This window comes from Melanostigma gelatinosum, assembly GCF_949748355.1.
Source record: "Melanostigma gelatinosum genome assembly, chromosome: 6".
Lineage (NCBI taxonomy): Eukaryota > Metazoa > Chordata > Actinopteri > Perciformes > Zoarcidae > Melanostigma > Melanostigma gelatinosum.
This window is the reverse complement of record NC_136639.1, coordinates 1562390-1569440: the sequence shown is the minus strand read 5'-3', so window position 1 is coordinate 1569440 and position 7051 is coordinate 1562390. Positions and strand designations below refer to the sequence as shown.

The following is a 7051-nucleotide window of genomic DNA, read 5'->3' as shown; positions in this document are numbered from 1 at the left end:
TGTAACACTACGTTGTTAGATTACGTTGTTAGATTATGTTTTTACTTGGAACATTGTTTCTTGTTAAGTTGGTTCTACTTTCTTTGTTACGTTGTCATTTCTTACTTTGTTAATTCTTACGTTGTTACATTACATCGTTACATTACGTTGTTGCTTGTTAGGGTTGCTACGTTATTATTTGAACACAAACAACGATCTTCTTTCGAACTTTAACAAAGTACTTTTGGTGCCTAAACCACACTAATTGTTTGACAACGTTAGCGTTTCATTGTGGGTATCTGGAAGCGTGACACGAGGCTGATCTGAAACATTCAACGTCAACGGCCACATTTGTTCTGGTGCCTGGGCTGAAGGTCAGCTGATAAAACACGAACAACCATCAGTTCAACATAAGAACCTCCACATGACGTTCAGCCCACCACGGTGGGCGATTACCAGCCATGGCGATGCATTCTGGGCAGTCAGCACTGATTCAATCATGATGTCAAGATGTCAAGACCTCAACTGCTGAAGAGCAACAGAACATGTGAAGCAATATGTTTTAACAGGCCGAGCGCTTCAAACCACGACATGTAAACTCAATCTGACATGTGGAACCAGAGGAGAAAACTCATTTATTTAAAGAACTGATGAATCATTTGTTTGAATGTCCGGTCTACTTTCCGTCTCCGAGCTTTCAGGTGGACGTTTCAGCCGTCGCTCCTGAAGCACCCGGAGTGAGCACCAGCCAAATGCCCAACACGCAAATGCAACCTGAGAGCAGGTGATGGTGACGAGGTCTGGACCGGAGAAGAGCAGCAGATGGTTCAAAAAGAGCTGCTGGTATCTGAAGAATGTGCAGAGCGCTTGATTTAACATGCAGAGCTTTGAACCGACAGCCGAGGTGAACGCTATCAAACACACCTGGAGACCGCAATGTGGAACTGTTCAGCCCGGGACGATACAAACCTTTTCATTGAACTTGTCTGCAGAGCAAATCAAGTGATCTCTTAAATAAATAGAGTCTTTGATTTGAAACACTTTGCTTTGTCACTTTGTTTCTGGATTTAACGCTTTATATCTGTCCAGTAACTCGGAAGTTAACCAACTGAAGACTGTGCTGCTCAACTCAGTACACACACAGGTATGCAGGGCATCATAACTCTGTCAGCGGTGGGTGGGGGGAGCAGAGAGGCTCTTCTGTCTCTGGATCGTCTATGAGGCCGAGCTACCAATCACTGAGCAGAACTAACATTTGTTTGATTGACGAGTCCTGTGACTTTACAAAATGTCCCTCACATTTCGACAAAGACAAGTCCACTTTAAAGGAGCAGTTAACTGTCAATAGCGTAGAGTGCTCGCTCTCTGAATCCTGGAAAAAGCGTTTGTGCAAACACACAACAAAAGACGGAAAAAAAGGTGATAAAAACATTCTGTGCAATTATCCAGGTGTCCTTTGTCCATTCGAGGGCTTATGGGAATCCAAACACAACTACTCTCAATAAACTATTACTAAACAAAGCATTCTGTCAGAAAGGTCAAAGTGCACTCAGCTGTGAACCATACGGGAGAGTTAGATCTTTAGTGAAGGGGAGCTTGAGACGGCGGTTGCAACTGACGCAGAATTCACGCTGCTATCAGCGGCTGCCATCCATTGGTGTTCAGTGTTCCTCCTCCACAGATCCTCTGTGGTTCCTTAGTGGTTTAATGATCCGCTGGCTCGACTCGGCAGACGGAAACCCGACACTCGTTCATTTACACTCGTCGGTAATCTGCAGCTTCCACACACACAGTTCTCCAGAAGGCACTCTGACTGTTTCCTCTCAGAGTTTCTGTGTCTCAGCTCAAGTGGTGTTTGTAGAAGGAGGCCTCACGAGAGCATCACCATCACGAGAGCATCACACTTTGACAGAGATCAGAGTGTGATTGGACTTCATGGGGAGACATGATGACCTGTCAGACATCTTTGGAAACATTCATCTAAACATCTGAAGGACTTCTCTGTAAGGAGACGAGCAAGATACGATCTGTTGAATAGTTCCATCTCTGGACACACCTCAGAAACAGATCCCTTTATTCTAGAGGAGATCTGATGGCGTGCAGATCTGATGGCGTGCAGATCATCAGGACGGGACAAATTACCTTTTATTGGAAGAGTGAGATTCAGTTTGAAGTCACGTGTTAACTTTCAGTCCTCAGAGTCCAGACCTGTCTGACGTTCGACGACTTGTGAGGTTCAGAAAACCGAAGGAAAGACGGCAAGAAAAGCTTCAAAGAACTTGCATCATCATAAGTGTCTTTTGTTCGTCCATTGGCTCATAGAGATATGAACAACTATCTTCACTAAACTATTGCTGAATTTCCCATCAATGAATAGTTGTGCACGTCTGTCTGCACTTTCATTTTAAGGAGCTTATGATGTGTTTGGGTGAACTGTTCCTTTAACACCACAGTTCACTTCGAAGAGTGAAATGTACCTTCAACTGAGCTCCTTCACTGATATTTACACATATTTATATTAGGACATATGCAGATATTTGGAGCAAAATTGGGACATCAATATGCAAATGAGTCTCACTAACATCACAGGATGTAAAAGTGTATTCTTCCCCTCAAAATAAATCATACCTCCGAAAATATAAAAGAAAAAACAAAACATCGTCAAACGTTGGTCTGAACTAAGGTCCCGCCTCTGACCGGGCAGATAGCCAATCAGAGTTTAGGTAAATGGGTGGGGCCAATACGATTTTGACGCTGATATCTAACATGCCAAAGTTTAAAGAAGACGACATCTTCTGTCTAAAGGTATGAGAGAAAGAAATAGAGAAACATGAAGCAAAGCTTTATGATGCATTTTAAAGGAGCTGTTTAAGTTCGCAGGTCCAACGTAACACATTTGAACTCTTTTGATCGTCTTATTGCTGCCCTGCTTTGACAGAAAGTAACAAGACTTTTAAGTTTGACATCTTTGTGAAGTCTTTATCTTTAAAAATCTAACGTAGAAGAGAAATATTATAAATATCGAGGCTAAAGTTGTAAAGATCCTTGAAGGAAGTGACTAGATTTGTATTGAACATCCTTTAAGAGCAGGACAGCTTCTACAGCTGTTTCCTGTTATTACATAAAACCAGTATGAGAAGAATAAAGATGAGTTTAAGGTTTTGTTTTAAATATAAATCAGCTGTCTTCATGCGCTGTGGATTCATCCTGAACCTGATGAAGAGGAGAAGCTTCATCAGAGAGAGTCAAGATGTCTTCCTTTGTTGTCGGGTTACTTCAGCTCTCAGTCGGAGCCAAACACTGAGCGGCTGCTGTTGTGAAATCACATCGGTCTGTTCAAGAGACAACAAATCAGCTTCTCACTGCTTCTCATCACCAACATGAAGCTGACTCACATTACTGCCAATTAATCGACCCGGTGAAAGAAAAGAACGTACGATGAGGAGCGCAGCTGATCCTCACGTTCAACAGCTGCTCATCCAACGTCTGCAGCAACATACGAAAAATAACCAACCGTAATTCAAAGACAGCTAACGAATTTACTCCGTATTTTATCCACTTTAACCACGATCTTTTCCGAAACCGAACAAAGTATTTTATGATCTTTTCCGAAACCGAACAAAGTATTTTACGATCTTTTTCCTAAACCGAACAAAGTATTTTATGATCTTTTCCGAAACTGAACAAAGTATTTTATGATCTTTTCCGAAACTGAACAAAGTATTTTACGATCTTTTTCCTAAACCGTACAAAGTATTTTATGATCTTTTTCCTAAACCGAACAAAGTATTTTACGATCTTTTTCTGAAACCGTACAAAGTATTTTACGATCTTTTTCCTAAACCGTACAAAGTATTTTACGATCTTTTTCCTAAACCGAACAAAGTATTTTATGATCTTTTTATGAAACCGAACAAAGTATTTTACGATCTTTTTTCTAAATTGAACAAAGTATTTTACGATCTTTTTCCTAAATTGAACAAAGTATTTTACGATCTTTTTCCTAAATTGAACAAAGTATTTTACGATCTTTTTCCTAAATTGAATAAAGTATTTTACGATCTTTTTCCTAAATTGAACAAAGTATTTTACGATCTTTTCTGAAACCTAACGAAGTATTTTACGATCTTTTCCTAACCCTAAACAAGTATTTTCCTGTGAAGACAGAAGTTTATTTTGAAAAGACTGTATTCATGTAACGAATTCATGCATAAATTGACTCGTGTTGCTGGACATTCGTAGGAAAACGCACGAAAAATCTGACGTAATTTTCCGTCAGATATCGTAGGAACCGTTGTGTGAGGATACGTTGTCTCGTCCCAACGTCACATACAGACAACGTGTTGCTAAACCCGAACGTTTGCCGCGTTATGATGCTCCTCCTTCCAACAATAGTTAATATGGAACCAGTTCTGCCTCAGAAACGTTCAGATTCAACGTTAACTGAACGGTTAAGTACAATCCCTCCGCTGAAACGTACGGTGCCATCGTTTTATTCTGCAGACCGGCAAAACACACATCGCAGATTCACATCCCAAAAATACTTCATGAACTTCATGAAGTGAGTGAAGTGAGATTTACAGAAACCACTGAGAGAAGATTCAGAGGGAGTTCAGTTCAAAGGTTTGAACCTCTGACTGTCGTGTAAACTGAGTCGACTGAGCATAAAAATAAAAATAACCCAAACATGATCCCACACACACACACACACACACACACACACACACACCTGGAGGAGGAGTTAATAAACACAGCTGGTGGTGTAGAGGACACGTTGAGACATCAATGGACACATTCTGCGTCACTTATTAATATTGAGAATGTTTACATCCAAGGCTGTGGGCAGCACTTCAAAACGTCTTCCTGTTTTAGCAGCAGAGCTCCACACGCTTCTTTTACATTAATCTTTATTCTGCATTGAAACACTTATTCGTCTCAACGTTTCATCTTTTTTTCAATGTAAAATATTTTCCAGTTCTTCGTCATCTGGTTTATTTTTTAATGATACTTAAAGTTGCAAACTGCACTTTTAATTATTTTATTTGTAAAACTAAAGTTTTCTGAATTCGTTATTTTAATTTGATTTTCATGATAAAAGAGAAAACATTCAGATTTATATTTTATGAAAATTAACAAGAGACTAAAATGTGAAAATATAATAATCGTGACTTTTCAGTGATTTATTTGACTTCCTAAACACAATTAACACGATTAACAGTAATATCTTCTGTGTATTCATCTCTAATAGTAATACGATACCTGCTGTATAACATCTTCAAGCTCATGAGGACAGAACGAACATGCAGAATATAATCATTATATTTATGTGATAAAGAGCAGAGCAGCTAGTTTTAGTTATATGATTGACAGTATTCTATTGTATTCTATCTGTACGCGTGTGTGTGCGTGTGTGTGTGTCTATGATCACAATGAATCGATCAGTTATCCTCCTGATTAATCGATGAACTGTATGTATTCTGCATTAATCGATGCTGGTCAGTGAACTGATCTCAGCTCTGCAGTGAGTCTGAATTCTCGTTTTGGGCCTCAGAGCTGATCTCACATCTGTTGTTTCCAGCAGCACACGCACGCACGCACACACACACACACACACACACACACACGCACACACACACTCACACACACACATGCGCACACACAAAACAAACACGCACACGCACACACACACACGCAGTCAGCTGACCTGTCCTCCGGGTCCAGATCAGCAGCGAGCTTCTCTCCGGTTCGATCCGTTTTTTCCTCCCGGGCTCCGGTGCGGCGGGTCGGTGAGCCGTTAGTCGCAGAAGGACGGAGGCGCTCACAGGATCATAACGGAGGAGCGCAACGGGGACGAGTTCTCCTTCTCTCAGCGCTCCTTCTTCTACTTGAACTTCAGCGAAGAGAGGAGGAAGAAGAAGAGGAAGAAGAGCCGCAAACTCCAAAGAGACGGGAACAGGGGAAAAAAAGTTTCTGTGTATTTACATCACATCCCGTTTCCGAGGAGGAGGAGGAAAGGAGGAGGAGGAGGAGGAGAGGAGAGGAGGAGAGGAGGAGGAGAGGAGGAAGGAGGAGGAGGAGGAGGAGGAGGAGGAGGAGGAGGAGGAGGAGGAAGGCAACATGAGCCCCCTGCGGGTCTGACATCTGAGAACTTGTAGGAACTCTGCTGTCGAGTCCTGAGAAGAGAGCTGTGACCTTTATGTTCAACTTCTATTATATCCAATATAAAAAATATCAATATATATAAATAATACGGAAAAAAATAAATAATTATATATAATATATATATATTATATATATATATATATATATATATATATATATATATATATATATATATATAATATATATATATATATATATAATATATATATATATATGTATATAAGTGTATAGATATTTTTAAATATATATTAACAAATATAAAATACATATACATGTAAAGTTAAAAAGATGAAAAGCCAATTAACAAATAATAATCATAAATTCAACAATAATCAGACAGATGCCCCCCCCCCCCCTATTTTTTGGGAAGTCCAAATTAATTTGTAATTTTTAAGGTGAAACATGAAGGATTCAGTGTCATCCTATGTTGTAGACACAATGATATTAACAACAATATTAACAACATCTCTAAGCACAATTATTTATGTTGTTTTAAATGTGTAGTTTCAGGGATTTGAACCTCTGATGTTTTGGTCACGTGACCAACTCTTCTAAATATCTACAGTCACAATCTGTGTGTGCGTGCGTGTTTGCGCGCGTGTGTGTGTGTGTGTGTGTGTGTGTGTGTTTGAGACAGCAGGGGGCAGCAGAGTTTCAAAGTAAAACGCAGGAAGTTTCAAAAGCTGCAGAAACTCAAACTCTTCTTTCTCCTCAGCAGTGATGAAGGTGAAGTGATGATGGTGAAGTGATGAAGGTGAAGTGATGATGGTGAAGTGATGAAGATGAAGTGATGAAGGTGAAGTGATGAAGGTGAAGTGATGAAGATGAAGTGATGAAGCTGAAGTGATGAAGGTGAAGTGATGAAGCTGAAGTGATGAAGATGAAGTGATGAAGCTGAAGTGATGAAGGT

At 40.0% G+C, this 7051-nt stretch overlaps 1 protein-coding gene across 2 annotated transcripts in view; it reads right to left on the bottom strand.

Annotated features, from left to right (window-relative positions):
• ddr2l (discoidin domain receptor family, member 2, like) overlaps positions 1-5955 on the bottom strand; it is a 24584-nt gene extending 18629 nt beyond the window's left edge. For both annotated transcript variants that reach the window (XM_079270017.1, XM_079270018.1), the window contains exon 1: positions 5684-5955. The gene's annotated coding sequence lies outside the window, so the exon portion shown is untranslated. The remainder of the gene's footprint in view (positions 1-5683) is intronic.
• Positions 5956-7051: the final 1096 nt, after the last annotated feature.